Below are 18,029 nucleotides of genomic sequence, written 5' to 3' on the forward strand. Positions count from 1 at the left end.
ATCATTCTGGGATATATTAGCAGGAGTGTTGTAAGCAAGAAACGATAAGTAATTCTTCTGCTCTACTTCGTGCTGATTAGGCCTCTACTGGAGCATGGTGTCCAATTCTGGGTGCCACATTTCAAGAAAGATGTGGACAAATAGGAGAAAGTCCAAAGAAGAGCAACAAAAATGATTAAAGGTCTAGAAAACATGACCTATGAGGGAAGATTAAAAAACTGGGTTTGTTTAGCCTGGAGAAAAGAAGACTGAGAGGGGACATGATAACAGTTTTCAAGTACATAAAAGGTTGTTACACAGAGGAGGGAGAAAAATTGTTCTCATTAGCCTCTGAGGATAGGACAAGAAGCAATGGGCTTAAATTGCAGCAAGGGAGGTTTAGGTTGGACATTAGGAATCTCCATCATTGGGGATTTTTAACAGCAGGTTGGATAAACACCTGCCAGGGATGGTCTAGATAATACTTAGGCCTGGTCTACACTAGGACTTTAATTCGGATTTAGCTGCCTTAATCCGAATTAACCCTTCACCCGTCCACACTACAGAGCCAGTTAATTCGAATTAAAGGGCCCTTTAAATCGATTTCTGTACTCCACCTCGACGAACGGAGTAGAGCCTAAATCGATTTTGTTAATTCGAATTAGGGTTAGTGTGGACGCACACCACCGAATTACTGTATTTAAGTTAATGGGGTAGTGTGGCCGCACACCACCGAATTAATGTGGTTTAAAACCGAATTAAGGTGCTTAGTGTGGCCGCGCACAATCGAATTTATACAACCTGTTTCCCAAATTCGAATTATCTAAATTCGGATTAATCCTGTAGTGTAGACATACCCTTAGTCCTGCCTTGAGTGCAGGGAACTGGACTAGATGACATCTCCAGGTCCCTTCCAGTCCTAAAATTCTATGATTCCTCTCAGTCTTCTATTCTCCAGACTACACAATTTTAAATTTAATCTTGCATGATAAAGAGTAATAGTGTTATTATTTAAAGTGATATGTGCATTTAAGGGGCTTTGTTAAAGGTTAAAGTTATAACAAATGGTACCCATAAGATATTAGTAGTAGCATCGGGCCCGATGACCCACACTAGTGGTGGTGAGGGAGTTGATAAATCTATGTATTAATTGCACCAAGACGCCGCAGTAACTCAGAACTTGTACGGTTCAAGCTACCTTATTTCAGTCCCCTCAACTCTCCAGAACTGCACCTCTGAGCCGCCTGCCTCAGTTTCCCCCAGCTGTTTGGCAAGTCCCAACAGAGGGGAAAGACCTCTCGATCAGCTACGAGCCATCGAGGGAAGAGAGGGAACATGCCCCCATCCCTCTATCGTTTACTTGGGACTTATTGAACTAAGTGTAAAAACCGGTTTGGGGTGGTGTTTCCTGTTGTTTCTGTGAAGGAACGCCTTCAGCTTCAGAGTAAGGAACAGCAGAGTGTTCATTATATGGTTTATTACATAGGCTAGTCAATAGTGAAGTTTTAGAATTGAATTAGTTCTATGTTACATGTTAAGATGAGTGGAGCAAGGGCAAAAGTAAAATTTGTTGGAGTTATCCGCAGCCTGGCTTTAGAAAACTTTGCCAGAAAATACATTCAGGAACATGGAGGAGGTTTCACAGCTGAGAAATAGCAAGATAATCGCTGGGCTCTGTAACCCATGTGGTTTTGTAAGTGAAGTGTTTGATGTAAAAACAGAGCAAAAAAAAAACCAAAAAGCTAAACTGGTAAAGGAAATGGCTGTTAAATATCTGCTCGTGGCTTGTAGTTCGCTAGGAAAGAAATTGAATAAAAAAATAGAGTTACGCAAGAAAGCCCAACAAACTTTGAACGAGGGAGGAAAGATTATTCAGGATTTAACAAATCGGCTACATGTAGTGTCAAAGAAGCAGTCAGTACTTTTCTAAAAGAAGCAGAAGTTAAAGAAAATGTTAAAACGGTGTAGGTACCAGGTACAGAAAGCAGGAGAGGAAGCATGTTGTTGGCAGAAGCGAGTGGATGCCAGCTTAAAATTGCTGGACAGCTGTAAATAGGGTGACCAGATGTCCCGATTTTATAGGGACAGTCCCGATTTTTGGGTCTTTTTCTTACATAGGCTCCTATTACCCCCCAGCCCTGTCTCGATTTTTCACATTTGCTGTCTGGTCACCCTAGCTATAAATCAGACCGTGGTCAGCTGTTGGAAAGAATCAAAGAGTTGAAAAAAATAAAAGATGTGTTAAAGGAGAACAAAGAATCGGTTCCCATCCCTATCGGCATGGTGGAACTGATGGAGATAGAAAAACCTGCCGGGTCAATTACTAGTAGTAGGGCGAGCGAGTTAGTTCAGGTTGATACAGTACCTTTAGGAGCGGAGTTGGAGACTAAGTCTCAGGAGCCACAGGGAGAATCAAAAGAGAAAGCTTGCAGTGCAGAAGCTCCTAGCAGTCTGCAGATAGAAAAAGGAAGTTCCAGGGTGGCATCACAGGAGGTGGAGTTAAGTGTCATCGCAGAGGAGGCAACAAGTGATGTAAAGGATGCAATTCCTGCTCCTCCACCCAATGTTACATTGGCTCCATATAGATCAGGAGACCCAGCCCCTTTGGGTGGACACTTATTGACATTTGGGCGATCATAAACATTACCTAGGTCTCTAGAATTTCGTGGTCCCTCTACACCCCCTTGGTATATGCTGGTATCACCTGGTCTATTGGTAAAACACCCTACTACACCAGATCTTAATGGACTAAAAGATGTCCTGCATCATTGTGGAGATGCCTTGAGTGTAGAACGTATAGGTTTTATGGAAAGTTACCCTGCTCATCCAGGATTATTTCCAGAGGAAAATTCTAATAGTTCTGATAAGAAAAATGTGGATTTGGGTAGGAGAAGTCAAAACATAAAAATTATAAAGTCAAACTCAGATAGAAGCCCAGATCCCGATCTGAAGAGAAAATCCTCAGATTCTAATTCTGATTGCCCTGTAGCAGTTGTTACAGATATTAAGACCCTAGATCTGGTAGCTAAGCAAGTAGGGATGACGAAGGATTCTTCGGTTGCAATGCATTCACAACAATGTACAAGAAACAGCAAAAGTGTTTGGCTTAGCAAGGAAAGACTGGGTTAAAATCTTACAACTCACAGTAAATCGAGCATTATGAAGCACTTTGCCACCTGAGTTTAGGGTAGGAGAGAGATCTTTTAAAGGCACAGTAGCCCTATTGGAACATAATCAGCATATGGGGCAAGCTGGAGTGGCCATCCTGTCTAACCTAAAACAGAGACCTAATGAGTCCCCACATCAATTTCACCTGCGGTTAAGTGCAGCATGGCACAGTCACATGGCAGAGGAAACAGATGAGCCACCATACGTTAGTTTGTTGGTTGATAACTCTTTTCCCCATTTGCAGGAAATGGTTAACATGCATATAACTGATAGCACTTCTTTGAAGGAGGCATTAGCCTTACTGGCCAAGGCATATTCTCAAGGAGGCCCTAAAATAGGTCGGCGTGAAGCCCCTGTTGCAATACTTCAGGAACCACGAGCTAATCCCACCATGAGGATTGAGGGACCCCCAGGGTTAGGCCGAGGTGTTCCTAAATTCCCTAGGTACCAGCGTTGGCAAAATGACCCTAACCCAGGTAATAATCCTGGACCTTCGAGTGGGTGTGTCCCTCAACAGGGTTATGCATTTGGACCCCATGTAGGGGCCCGGGACCATGTCCCTTTCTTTTCAGATGCCGCCCAGAACAATTCACACCTGCAGAGATCCAAGTCACCGCCTCCCCACAGAGATGAGGACTCAATGATGTTGAAAACAGTGCAGCAGACGCTTGAGGCTCAACGACGGGCTATCCAGGAACTCCCAGCACGCGTGAATGAGCTGATAATGGAAGGCCAAGGCCCAGCACCCTCAAACCGTTGACCCATTTTCTTCTCTCCGGTGGCCAGCCTCTCCTCCTCCAGAGTTGGCTGCCTCCGGAGAGATAGAAGGAGAACCCGCAGATTATTTGTCTGCATACTCTACAAATTACTCGTCATGACGCCAACCGGCCCCACGCGTAGTCATAGCCCCTTTAGGCAGGGATGCAAGTGGGAGACCCACAGTATCTGCAGTGGTGGGGGACCACCACGGGAATTTTATTATAGATACTGGGGCAGCAATTAGCATTATCCATGTCAAGGATCCTAGATCCTCTTCTCTGTCATCAGGGCATACGGAAACACTTGCAACTTTTGCAAGCAATCAGCTTGTTACCACACTTTCTAAATCCATGGACGTACAGATAGGTCACCTAAGAAAGGTTCATACCTTTGTGTTGATGAAATTAGCAGACCCAAGAAATTGCCCGTTGGAAACTGATTTCCTATACAAACAGGGATGTGTTCTTGATTTGGGTAACCAATTGTTGTGTCTGACCATAGAACAGGCAAAGGATGACCCACCAGTGATCATACCTGAGTGTGGCATGGTGTCCCCAGTGGAGGACTCTGAACACATTTATGGTAGCCTATGCAACCTTTACTCTGCCCCTTGCGTATCTGGCCCGGACACTGAAGGAGGCAGGGGAAATATGGAAAAAACAGGAGTTGTTTGGTTTTAATCATTATTTATTATTTGTAGCTCTTGTCCCCTAACAGCCCTACTCTACTTGCGCTACATTGATGTCATCTTCATCATCTGGACCCATGGGAAGGAGGAATTCCACCAGGATTTCAACAATTTCCAACCCGCCATCAGTCTCAGCCTGGACCAGTCCACACAAGAGATCCACTTCCTGGACACTACAGTGCAAATAAGCGATAGTCACATAAACACAACCCTATACCGGAAACCTACTGACCGCTATACTTACCTACATGCCTCCAGCTTTCACCCAGACTACATCACACAATCCATTGTCTACAGCCAAGTTCTAAGATACAACCGCAGTTGCTCCAATCCCTCAGACAGAGACAAACCCCTACAGGATCTCCATCAAGCATTCTTAAAACTACAATACCCACCTGCTGAAGTGAAGTGAAGAAACAGATTGACAGAGCCAGAAGAGTACCCAGAAGTCACCTACTACAGGACAGGCCCAACAAAGAAAGTAACAGACCGCCACTAGCTGTCAGCTTCAGCCCCCAACTAAAACCTCTCCAGTGCATCATCAAGGATCTACAACCTATCCTGAAGGACGATCCATCACCCTCACAGATCTTGGGAGACAGGCCAGTCCTTGCTTACAGACAACCCCCCAACCTGAAGCAAATACTCACCAGCAACTAGACATCACACAACAAAAACAAAAACACTAACCCAGGAACCTATCCCTGCAACAAACCCCGTTGTCAATTCTGTCCACATATCTATTCAAGGGACACCATCATAGGATCTAAACACATCAGCCACACCATCGTTCACCTGCACATCTACCAATGTGATATATGCCATCATGTGCCAGCAATGCCCCTCTGCCATGTACATTGGCCAAACTGGACAGTTTCTACACAAAAGAATAAATGGACACAAATCAGACGTCAAGATTTATAACATACAAAAACCAGTCGGAGAACACTTCAACCTCCCTGGTCACTCAATTATAGACCTAAAAGTTGCAATTCTTCAACAAAAAAACTTCAAAAACAGAGTTCAACGAGAAACTGCAGAACTGGAATTAATTTGCAAACTGGACACCGTTAAATTAGGCTTGAATAAAGACTGGGAGTGGATGGGTCATTACACAAACTAAAAACTATTTCCCCATGCTAATTTCCCCCCTACTGTTACTCACACCTTCTTGTCAACTGTTTGAAATAGGCCATCCTGATTATATTTTCCACTCCATGCTTCTGATGAAGTGGGTTTTCGCCCATGAAAGCTTATGCCCAAATAAATTTGTTAGTCTCTAAGGTGCCAGAAGTACTCCTCGCTCTTTTTGAAAACTGGAGTAATAGAAATGGGATGGAATTTAATAGTGTAAAGTACAAGATCATGCACTTAGGGATTAGTCAGAATTTTTGCTATAAACTGGGGGCGTATCAGTTGGAAGCAAAAGAGGAAGAGAAAGAGTTGGGTGTGTTGGTCGATCACAGGTTGACTATGAGCCGCCAAGGTGATGTAGCTATGAAAAAGGCTAATGCAATCTTAGGAAGCATCAGGCAAGGGATTTTCAGTAGAGATAGCAAAGATACCATTATACAAGGCACTGGTGAGATCTCATCTGGAACACTGTGTGCAGACCTAGTCTCCCGTGTTCAAGAAAGATGAATTCAAACAGGAACAGGTGCAGAGAAGGGCTACGAGGATGATCAGAAAAATGGAAAACCTGCCTTATGAGAGGAGACTTAAGGAGCTTGCCTTCTTTAGCCTAACCAAACAAAGGCTGAGGGGAGATATGATCGGTTTCTATAAATACACCAGAGGGATAAATACCAGGGAGGGGAAGTTTAAGTTCCACGCCAGTGGTGCACAAGAACAAATGGATATAAACTGGCCATCAATAAATGTTGGCTTGAAGTTAGGTGAAAGTTTCTAACCATCAGAGGAATGAAGTTCTGGAGCAGCCTTCCAAGGGCAGCAGTGGGGGCGAAAAAACTAACTAGCGTCAAGACTGTGCTTGATACGTTTATGAAAGGGATGTTAGGCCGAGACAATGGCATGTGGCCCATCTGCCACTGCTAGTAGCAAGTATCTCCAGCCATTAGTGGAAGAGCTGGGATAGGACTGGTCTTTGGGCTTGCAATTCATTGTCCCTTCCCCTTGGTGCCAGGGCACTGTTTCTCATTTGGCTTCCCAATCTAGTGTGCAGTATTGTGAGTCTGCCTGCAACAAGGGCCAAAATCATGTTACGATAAATTTACAAGAGTGAGTAAACTGTCGTTCCTCTAGGCCAGTGGTTCTCAAACTGTGGGTCGGGACCCCAAAGTGGATCATGACCCCATTTTAATGGGGTTGCTAGGGCTGGCATTAGACTTGCTGGGGCCCAGGGCTGAAGTCCAAGCCCCACCGCCCAGGGCCGAAACTGGCTGGGATCAGGTTACAGGCAGTTGGGCTCGGGCTTTGGCCCCCCTGCTTGGGTGGACTCAGGCTTCGGTAACCCCTCCTGGGGTCACATAGTAAGTTTTTGTTGCCTGAAGAGGGTCGCGGTGTAAAGAAGTTTGAGAACCGCTGCTCTAAACCATAGCGCCTTAGCATATGATCCAAGGGCCCCAGATTAGTTGTGTTGTCTTGTCTCTTCTATCTCTGGATGGGACCGCCCATCACATTCACTGACCAGCAGGGCACATAGGATTCCAAAGCCACCCCCTTGGAGCTGGGGCTGGGAATGCCTGTGTATCCCCGACCCTTGTGTCACCGCCTCTGCGGTCAGTTTCTGTCAAAGAGACTGACACACAAAGAGCACCAATGCTCATGTTATTTTGTGGGGAGGAGGATTATTTGCTGGCAATGAAGGGACAATTTGTCATTTTTGCCAAATAGTGATTTATACTGAGATAATTCAAGACATAGAAACAGTCCAAAATGTTTATTTATTTAAAAGAATCAAATCATTTCCAGAGCCCAGCCAGACATTCCATGCACAGGAAATCATGTCATAGTTCTCACTATAAGCAGAAAGCTATGATTTCACAAACCCACTGCTTCGTTAGTTTCACCTTCATTAATTAACGGACAAGCAGAGGGGCTGCCAGAGTGGGTGAGACTAGGGTCCCTCTAGCTCAGAATCCTGCCTCTGACAATGGCCATCACCAGCTGCTCCGGAGGAAGGAGCAAGGGGCCCGCAGCCAAGAGGATCTGAGCCCCATCATTGCCAAGAGGCGTTGGAGATGGATCGGTCATGTGATTCCATCACCAGAGTAGCAATAAGATGGACACCTGAAGGCAAGCAAAAACGAGGCTGCCCGAAAACAACATGGCGAAGAGCTGTGGAAGCCGAGCTGAAAAACCTGGGGCAGAGCTGGGGAACCATTGAAAGACTTGCCGGAAACAGACAGGAGTGGAGGAGCTTCGTCACTGCCCTAAACGCCAGAGGCGTAATGGGAACATAATGACGATGATAAATGGTGAGGGCCAGATGTTAGCTTTGCAGATGCAATTCTCTCGTATGAATCGGGCAGCAAAAAACAATGTTATGAAAGAAAGTCCAGAGAGCTTTGTCAATGGGCATGAATAATTTTAATGCATTTATTTGAGAAAAATTCTCAATGGAATGCAATAAAGAATGAGGCAGACAGATTCTGCCCTCTTGCCTGTAGTCAGACATGCCATTATTAATTAGGAGTATTCTGACATGCGTTGCCATCATGCCCAAAGGGACTAGTCAGGATCAGGACGTTGCTGTGCTATATACTACACAAACACACAGGTAGGGCTGGTCACTGTCCCAACGACCTCTAATGACAAGTCTGTTACAGTTTTACTGAATAGCAGCTAATGAGTCAATGCAAAGTGCTGTTGCCTGTGTATTTCCATTAAGCAGCTGCTGAATGTTAACTGGACTCATTGCTGAAACCCGAGGAATTGAGCATTCTCACAGGAAAGGCAGAAATTCGGGACCTGGCTCTGCCTTGTGCCATCACTTATGGCTGTGCACAGTGGTTGTAATGCTCTATCCTGCAGTTTGGTAGCAAATGACAAGCTCCTGGTGGCACAGGGGGACTGTCAGCTATCCCAGGCTCTTCAAAGCTGGGTTCGAGTCCCCACAGTCCTATTGTGGGGGGAGGGATAGCTCAGTGGTTTGAGCATTGACCTACTAAACCCAGGGCTGTGAGTTCAATCCTTGAGGGGGCTGTTTAGGGATGTGGACCAAAAATTGGGGCTCGGGCCTGTGTTGAGGAGTGGACTAGATGACCTCCTGAGGTCCCTTCCAATCCTGATATTCTATGACACCCCCTTTGCACAGGTGCAAATAGCAACATCAGGACCACATATAACCCAGGGACACATAGCTATGTAACTGTTATGGTTTTGGGTTCTCTGTACCATACCTTTACATGGTATAGGAGCCTTTAGGAGATAGGAGCCTATAGGCTTCAGAGACAGCTGCCATTTTGTGCAGCAGAGTGGCTGCAGCTTGTTACAGAGGAGGCACACACTGTCATCTTGAAAGTCATTGTCACTAAAAGTATGCTGCTGCTTTTTGTGTTGGAAAACGTACATGAAGACAGCCACTGACTGTGCTATCGTTCTGCCCTGGCCACAGCAGTACCGGAAAGTCTCTCAGAGGCCTCCCTGCCATTCCAGTAACAGCAGGATTTGGAGTCAGGACAGAACTGTACTTCCACCATTCAGTGGTGACTGAGCCATGGGACACGTGACTCAGCGACATAAGATGCTAGTTCTAAATCGACTGCACCTGGCAATAACAGAGAGCGCTTCTCTGAAATCTTGGCCTGACAATTCCAGACGTGTAATCTGTGCCCCATACACAACAGCTCATGTGCAGCATTGCCAAGTTTGGTCTATTTTGTTATTTTAATTCATGGTGACACAGATCCTGGCACTTTCCAACCCAATTGCTTCAGCAATGCAGCCTGGTGTCTTTTGCAGCAGAGCAGGAGGGACAGCTCAAAGCACAGCTCTGTGTGGAGCTGCCTAATCTGGTTCTGATCTCTTGTGGCTGACGTGGGAGGCAACACAGCTCTGTATTTCTGCCTTTGCCAGAAGCACCAGTGCTGAGGTAGATTTTCAAAGCATACAGCAGTGGGGAGCAGTACTGAGATGGTCCTTGATGTGAATTCATTTGTCTGGTTAATTTCGCCAGGGGCTTGAGATGTCAACTCCCATCTCAGCCACATCCCAGGGAGCAGGAGTCAGCAAAGTGCCTGAAGCTTCCACGGCCCTAAGCAGTATTTTCTTTTACTCATGCCAGTAAAGAAATATTAAATCAGCCCCCGGAGCTTTCCACCTTGTTAGCACGCCATAGACTGGCAGGAAACAGACCTACCCTGCTGGCCATTTCCAAACCAGAGTGTTTCAAATACACAGCAGGAAATTACGCAACACGAAATGAAATGTGTCCCGTGTAAAGCTCTGTGAAGCAGCGTAATAGAAGCTCAAATGAAATGTTACCCGTGACATAGTGAGAGGGCCCCGTGGCTAAACAACAGAGTAAAAGCGGTCAGGGGCAAAAAGGCAGCCTTTAAAAATTGGAAGGCAAATCCTGCTGAGGAAAATGGAAAGGTGCATGAGCTCAGAGCAAGTGTAATGTGCTCCCATGCTGATGCTGCAGCATTTCACATCCATGTTCTCTCATCTGGATTGGGCCCATCACTGCAGTATCTGAGCGTCTCCCAGCAGAAAATAATGGCATCCAGGGACCCTCTGTCTTTCTTCCCTGCTTGCCATAGGCAGACTCTGGCTGCTCCTGAATGCAGAAGAGCAGGAGTGTGGTGCTGGCCACAATGATGGGTTTTGCATTAGCTTTAAAGGCAGCCAGGCTGGCCATCCTGGTTTCCTCTGCCAGCGAGCTGCGCAGTCTGGGTCTGGTTCCCGTGAGGACTCTGTCAAACCCAATTGTTAGTCTCCCCCCGTCAGTTAGCAGCTGCTGTGGGAAGTCATGGCTGAGGAGGAAGAAAGCCGATATCTCAGGCAGGTGGGGCCAGTGTCAAGCAGGGCTTTGAAAGTGAGGGCAAGGGGCCTAAACTCTGTGTTCAATGGGGAGCCAGAGCAAACAGCAAAGAAGCCGTGCTGCACTGTGAACCAAGCGGCGCATTCTCAGAGCTCGGCCTCAATTTCCTGAAGACAGAGAACTGCAGCAGTCTTATCAGGGCATTTACCACCTAACTCTGTGGCCAGCTCAGCAGCTGATAAGATGGGAGGGTGTTCTGCTGGGGGAGGGCGCAGGAGCAGGGCAGAATCAGACTGGCCTGCACAGATGCAGACGGTTCAGCTAAATGGGATTCCCAGCGGTGATGTGGGTATTTTGGTGCAGGTCTGTGTGGATGGTCTGACTGTGGAATAAACCTGGCTTAGGGTGGAGTCAGCTATGGCTGGTAACAAACCCAATTTAGCTAACTCCATTCTAGCCACGTTGCTTCCAAGATAGGAGTGTCCACACAGCCTGGCACAGGAATACCCGCTCCAGTTAAACCAGCACAGGAGGCGCCCAAGGCCATGGGCCCATCTAGCTTTCTAGGGCCAAGGGATGGGCTTGCTCTGGCAGAGTTCTCCAAAGAATTCCCCTCTTACTGCCAGAGTCAGCTCCGCCTCATGTGGGGTGGCTGCTGTCGCTCCTCTCACCCCAGTGCTGATGTTGGCCAGGCAGCAAGAGGCCTAAGAGACAGGGCAGGTAACGTTGGCCATGAAGCCAGAGCAAAGCTAGGTGTGGTCTGTGCCCTGCTGGCCCCTCAGCCTGGGCATCTTGGCAGCGCAGGTCTCCTGCAGATGCTGAATGGGGAGGGCAGTGGATGAGCCCCAGGAGATGGGAGTCCTGGAGGTTGAGGAGTAGTTGCCCAGAATGGCCCTGGGCTTCGGTCAGAGATGAAAGGCTGGAGACCTGCAGCAGGAGCAGAGTGGCTGCACCCCTGGCCTGTGGGCAGGAGCCGGTCACTCAGAGCCCAAGGGCTGGAGCCTGGTAGGGACAGGGCAGGAGCTGCTCTCAAAGTGGGGGAGCACTCAGTTTGCACAGGCGGAATAAGCAGACCTGCTGTCAGGTGCAACGCTGGGTCTATGCCTTAGTCACCAGGATTCACAGAGCCTCCTCCTGCAGTACAAACACCTCATCCCCAGCCCCACCCCAGAACCTGCAGCCCTAGCCAGAGCCCTCATACCCCCATTGCCCCCCAACCCCCTGCCCCAGCCCAGTGAGTGTGAGTGAGGGTGGGGGAGAGCGAGCCACCAAGGGAAGGGGAATGTAGTGAGTGGGGGATGGGGCCTCGGGGGAATGGACGGGGCAGGGGGCGGGGCCTCAGGGAAGGGGCGGGTCTAGGGTGTTTGGTTTTGTGAGATTAGAAAGTTGGCAACACTCACACACATACACACACACACACACACACACTGCAGGGCTCAGCCCCTCCAGCAGGGGGCTGGAGGGACAGAGACACACACACACACAGAGCAGGGCTCATCCCACACAGCAGGGACACACACACACACTTAAGGGCTTTGTCTGCACTAGAAGGAAAGGTGTGGTGTTGTTAACGTGTGTGAGGTTACCGGTGTTAACATCCTAACGCAGGCCAGGCCAGTTAGCAAGGCACCCCTTTTCCCCTAGTCCAGACAAAGCTTTGGCAGTCGCGAGGCTGCTCTCACCTTCCATTTTCTCACTGATCTGAAAGCTCGTCACAGGACGCACCCCTGGATGACTGTCTGCCCCCTTCTTTGGAGCCCTGGTTCAGCAAAGCATTTCAAGGCCTGCAGAACTTTAAACCCCTGAGCAGCATACTCACTGAAGTCTCGTGTTTAAAGTGATGCTTAAGCATTTTGTTAGGGTATTGGGGAGTAGCAGTGTTAACCCACAAGACTCTCTGCCACTGGGATTGACAGTGTTAACCAGAGGAACTCCCTGCCACTGGGAATTAGCAGGGTTAACCAATGGGACTCGCTGCCATTTGATGGGAGCTGGTTGCAGATAGCATGAGACTACTTCCCAGGGTAGGAATTCAAACCTGCATCTCCCAAAACTCTGTTCCCAGCTCTGTACCAAAACCTCCCTCGCAGACTTTGGCCGACAGTTTCCAAAGCGGCCTGTAATTCACGTCCACCTGCTCTAGGAGCATGGCCAGTGGGAGAAGAGGCAGGAGTTGGTTGTGATGGATTTACGTGTTTTGGAAGGATACGATTTTCATCAGTAAATGTCGCTAAACATCAATTGCACCAGACACACCCAAACCAAGGAACAGATATTTGATAATAACAAAATGTTGTGATAGGCCTCGTAAGACAAATGCTTGTTGAGAACTTATTAGAGTTTGATTTTAGGCTCTTCACTTTGCAGATTTTGACAGGTGATGTTGACAATTTGTGCTTCAACTTTTTGAATCTCAAAATTTACAGTTATGCAGATAAAAATACACAGGATCTTTTCAGGGGACAAGGTAATATGACATATTTATTATGAGAACACAAATTGATTTATAGCCAATACCTACATACACACAGAGAGAGAGCGCAAGGCTCCTTCCTTCCACTCTTCACTCATACACCTTTTCCCAACAATGAACACATACACATTGCTATTATACAGTACATTAGTCTTATTATTCAATGTATGCCATGTACACCCTTACAGTAAAATAACTTATTACAGAGCTTTGGAGCAACAAACCAGGACAAGCACACCCACTTTTGAGGAGTCCACTCGGTACAACCTCTGGTGTCCAATAGCTTTCCTCCCTCCCCAGCCCTCTGGCTAGAAATCTGAGGTAGCCAGAAGGATCCCATGGGCAATATGGGGAGTGGGTTAACCTTCCATGTCCTTGCTTCCAAAGACTGTTGGTATGCAAATTTTAACAACAATTTTTTTCAATTAAAAATAGAAATCTGGCCAATGAAGTTTCTTTTTCTTACTTAAGCAAATGTATTAGATTTTAGTATATCACATTTTCCTGATTTATCCAAACACTTTGTATTCCAAGTTGAACAAAACAAGTATCTGCTTTTTGATTTAACCCTTCTATTTAATTTTGAACTAGACTATCTTATGAAAATATTAAACCCAACAATTCTGGCCACAAGACAAACCCCACAAGACAGGACAAAGAACACAAAAATAATTCCTATTGTGCCAGTAAATGCATGGTACGTTGAATGCTATTTAGCTGGTATCCGTTTTCTCTGATGATCTGAAAGACAAAAGAACAGAGGTCTCCCCCTTCTGGGCAGTCAGTCATTGCTTAATATATTTCCTTTAGATACACATACTCTTGTTGATTTCAGGCAAAACAGAGGAATTACCCCATATTTCCTTGTATTTGTTTCATAGGCAGCCCAGCTTTCAGTGGCTTCTACCTTATTAGTTAGAAAATTGCATTAATACAGATGCTTTCTGGCTTGCTTCCAGATCCAAAGCTATCCACAGCTTAAAGATTCTTACTTAAAAAGGGACACAATTAACTTTCCCAGACTTTTGATTGCCTTTTACTTCTAACTCCTGCTTTCAAACACCCAGTGATCTGAAAGAGACAACACGACCTGTATTGGTAGGTTTGCATTTCTTTTACCTCTGCTACAATATACACTGCACATGTTCTGGGGAAAATGCACATCCTATCCACAATTCAATTTCCACAACGCTAGCCACATCCATTTCTACACAAGGTGTAACTGTTTCTTTTGTGCTTAAAAAATCTCCATGCACCCTTAGTAAAGTGACAGCTCGACCACACAGAGCCAGGGGCACTGTCCTTCTCTCTCTTTACCACATCTTTTATCTGCTATTTTGTTGCCCAAAAACAAATTCAAATCTTTTATTCTCCTGGCTTTGACTACCCTGCTGCAGCCACAACCTTTGGTCTTTAGTGAAAACATTTTAAATCTTGTAAAGCATTAAGTCACCTTAAGGATTAAATGCTAAATACCATATTAAACAACACTAGTTTCCTGTGTCTGGCAAAAGTATTCTCGGTTTTTGCAACTTTAAACAATACCAATTCATCTCAAACTTATAAAACACAGATCCCACAAAAACCAATAATCTATTTGTCCCGGTGCCTGGTTTTCCAGTACCAGGAGCAAGGGAGTTAAGTAAGTCGGAATGTGAAAAGATCCGGATTCGGGCCAATCAGTGCCCGGGGCTGGCCAATCCTGGGTACAAAGCTGCAACAAGCGTCTCTTCTACATTCTTTTCTGAACACCGGGTTAAGGCCATTTACTTAACATATAATTCAAAGGGCTATCCTTAGAAGGTTTTACCAGAGACCCACCCATCTGCCTGCTGACACTCTAACAGAGAATTACACAGAGAACAGAGGGAATTATGGCCTAAAAGGATCCTATTACAGGAATTTCTACTAATACTGACTGCTACAGGGGACGGGACAGAAGGATCCCAATTCGACCTCAGAGCTTCATCGCACGCGATGGCTTCCACTCTGAGGAATTATGAATGAGAGGCTCAGTTCCGTCCACACACCTAACGCCCAAATGTATAAGACAGAAATTCATTAACCGGAGTCGCCAGTAACTGTCACCGAAATATCGGGTCCACCTAGCTGAGAGCCAATAACAGCCTGACAGGGATAAGGAAGAGTTGCTTTATTCTGCAGAAGAAAGGAGAGCCTTGCACCTTGGTACAAAGACTCTGTCTTACACACATTTTTACCATTCCAATTATTATCCTGGGGATTTGAAATCCCCATGCTTATAATTACTTACTCCTTTCCTTCCACTATGCCCTCAAAGTTTCCAACCTGTTTTCCAATCTCTCTATCTGTTGCCTGCCCGCTTGGGCCCGATCCTGCTTTTCTCACTGAACCATCCCTTCCATGGGCACCGGCTTTTTCACTACCAATTTAGATAGGAGGGTGGGCTTCTCAACTAGCCCCCACCCTTCCTGGTCTCTTCCCTTCAACATTCTTACTCACAAGGCTACCCGAGTCCTCCCTCGTGAGGCTTGCCACTTGGGCAAAACGCATGGCCCATTGGCGTTTAACTATTCAATTTTCTCTTGTGGCAAACACACTGCTGTTACAGCATATGCAAACACAAATGGTTAAATTCTGACAAGTCCCTGAAGGACCGGTACTTGCTTAGCCAGTGCTTCCTTTTCTGCCTGGAAGTCCTGTCTCAAGGCTTGCAACTTGCCCTGGGCGTAGGTTTGAGTTGCTGCCTGGTTCATGATCTATGCTCTTAATTGCTCAATTCTAGTTATCAAGTACACAACTCTTCCTATTACTCCAACTTCTCTATTGCCCAGTCCTGCTACGACTGGGGTAGATCCACCTGACACCCTTCCCGGTCAACCAGGGTGGAGAGAGGAATGCTAAATCCCTCTCCGGTTCTCAGACTTACTGCGGCTGAGAGTAGGCACACTTTCATACTCACACACGTACATCCAGACTGGCCACGTCTGTGTATAACGTTCAGAGAAGGTGCTGTGCAATCTCTAACTTGCTTCCTCTCTTGGGAGGGCAGTTCTTTTACACCCTGAGGTCTCCTGGGGCGTCTTTTCAGTGATTCCAGTCCAGGCTGGCTGCTTGTGGCTTCTTCAGCGTCCCCAAACCACGCCGGCTCCAGGGTCGCAAAGGCAGACTGTTGGATCTCACTGGACAGTTAAGCTTTGCAAATGTAATCTCAGCACTGTAACTTGTATTGCCTTTGGTTTGACTATGTCTATATTTTTTCACAGCCAGCTGGGGCCGAAAGCAGTTTTTCTTTGTACTTAGCCTGGTCTGCATTGATTCTTGACCTTGAACGGAGATTAACTTTCTCTTTATCTCTGGACCAAGCTGAATTTCAAATTAACCTGTTCCTTTCCTCAATAGACAAATTGCTCCCATTGTGTGTCAGAGGCTTTTTGGTGATTAAAAGCTCCTCTGAGATGTATGATCTTATCTAGATTGAAGGTACCTTCTAGTGGGCATTGTTTAGATGAATTTTCACGCGTGTAATGATTCCAATTCTCTAAATACCTGCAGGTTTTAGGACCATAATGTACGTACATGAAATAAGCTGGGGTACCCTTAGGGGGTGAGAGGGAATGCTTAGACTGTCCCCCACCCATTTTCCAATCACACACACAGGGAGGATGCCCTGTCCGCTCTAGTGGCACATAAACTAAGGATCTCTCCCTACAGGGTATTCACACAGGAGAGACTAACGAGGATGGCCACGACCCTCCTACACCTCCCTTCAGCAAAGAGCGTCGGCTAGTCTCAGAGAGACGGCGCCGCTTACTCTTGTTGTATCCAGTGAGATGATCAGACTGTCAGTGGCTCACACAGAGAGGAAAAGGGGAGGGAAGATGGGTTCACACACTCCTAGACCCAGGCAGCCTCCTCGCCGGACGATGCCAGGCCGAGTTAGCTTACTGTGGGTTGGATCTCCTAAAAGATCCTCTAGTTACCGGGCTTGCGTTAGAGTAGTTCTGGTCACGAGCCAAAAGACTTCGTAGAGTACTCTGGGCATCTTCCGGTAACACTCAATTCACACACACACACACACACACACACACCCCCCCCAAGGCCTCTATTTCCAGGTACTATTCCCAAGTACCACGATGCATCTACACTATGAGGCGGTAACAACCCCTCTTGAGGCGGTAAACAACCCCTCTGTCTGGACTCAACACACTATGGGGTGGTAACAACCCCTCTTGAGGCGGTAAAAACCCCTCAGCACCGGTGCATACCCATGCATCTCTCATATGCATATATGGGGGCAGCCAAACTAACAGGTCCCCAGAACCGCATACAACTATCTTATTGGGGGCAACAAAACAATTCCCCAGAACCGCTCTGCATCTGACCTTGCTGCACAGTCAATAAGTTCGGATGGCGTGAGCCCAACAGGGACAGACGGCCCCACGGACAGTCCTCCTCCGACACCCCAATAGAGATTTCAAAAGGTCTCCTACCTCTATTGTGGTGCCATGGGGTTCGAAGGGGAACGATCCGTAGCAGCTGCCGGTACCTCTGCGGGCGTTGCCATCCCGGACGAGCCCCCAAATTGTCGGAGAATAACAGAGTTCTCACTTTTTGTTTGGGTACAGCAAGTCAGATACTTTATTTTCTCTCTATCAATTGCATAGAGGGAGAGAGCTAAACAGGTCTCTCAACAGGTAAACAATTACAGCAAGCATTTATACCTTTTGTTACAGACAATAATGAGCAACAGCTGCATTTTGTTTATACATAGGTCATTCTGATATCTTGTTTTGCTCACTAATGTAGACTCTTAGTCTACATTCCATATTATCTACACATTATCTACACAAGGTCGCAACAACTTCTCACACAGTTCTTTCCCACTCGCCTCACACATTCCTCGCTTCTACAAATCTCACGTTATTAGGGTTACAGTTAGCCTAACTCTTGCTAACGAACTGTCATGCATTGCATCCCCTTCCTGTCAGTTCTTTCTCTGCTTCCACATGGTGAAGCCACAGAGACCAGGCTGGACC

The sequence above is a fragment of the Terrapene carolina genome, unplaced genomic scaffold (genome assembly GCF_002925995.2).
Source record: "Terrapene carolina triunguis isolate 2854851 unplaced genomic scaffold, T_m_triunguis-2.0 Scaffold771, whole genome shotgun sequence".
In the NCBI taxonomy this organism is placed as follows: domain Eukaryota; kingdom Metazoa; phylum Chordata; order Testudines; family Emydidae; genus Terrapene; species Terrapene triunguis.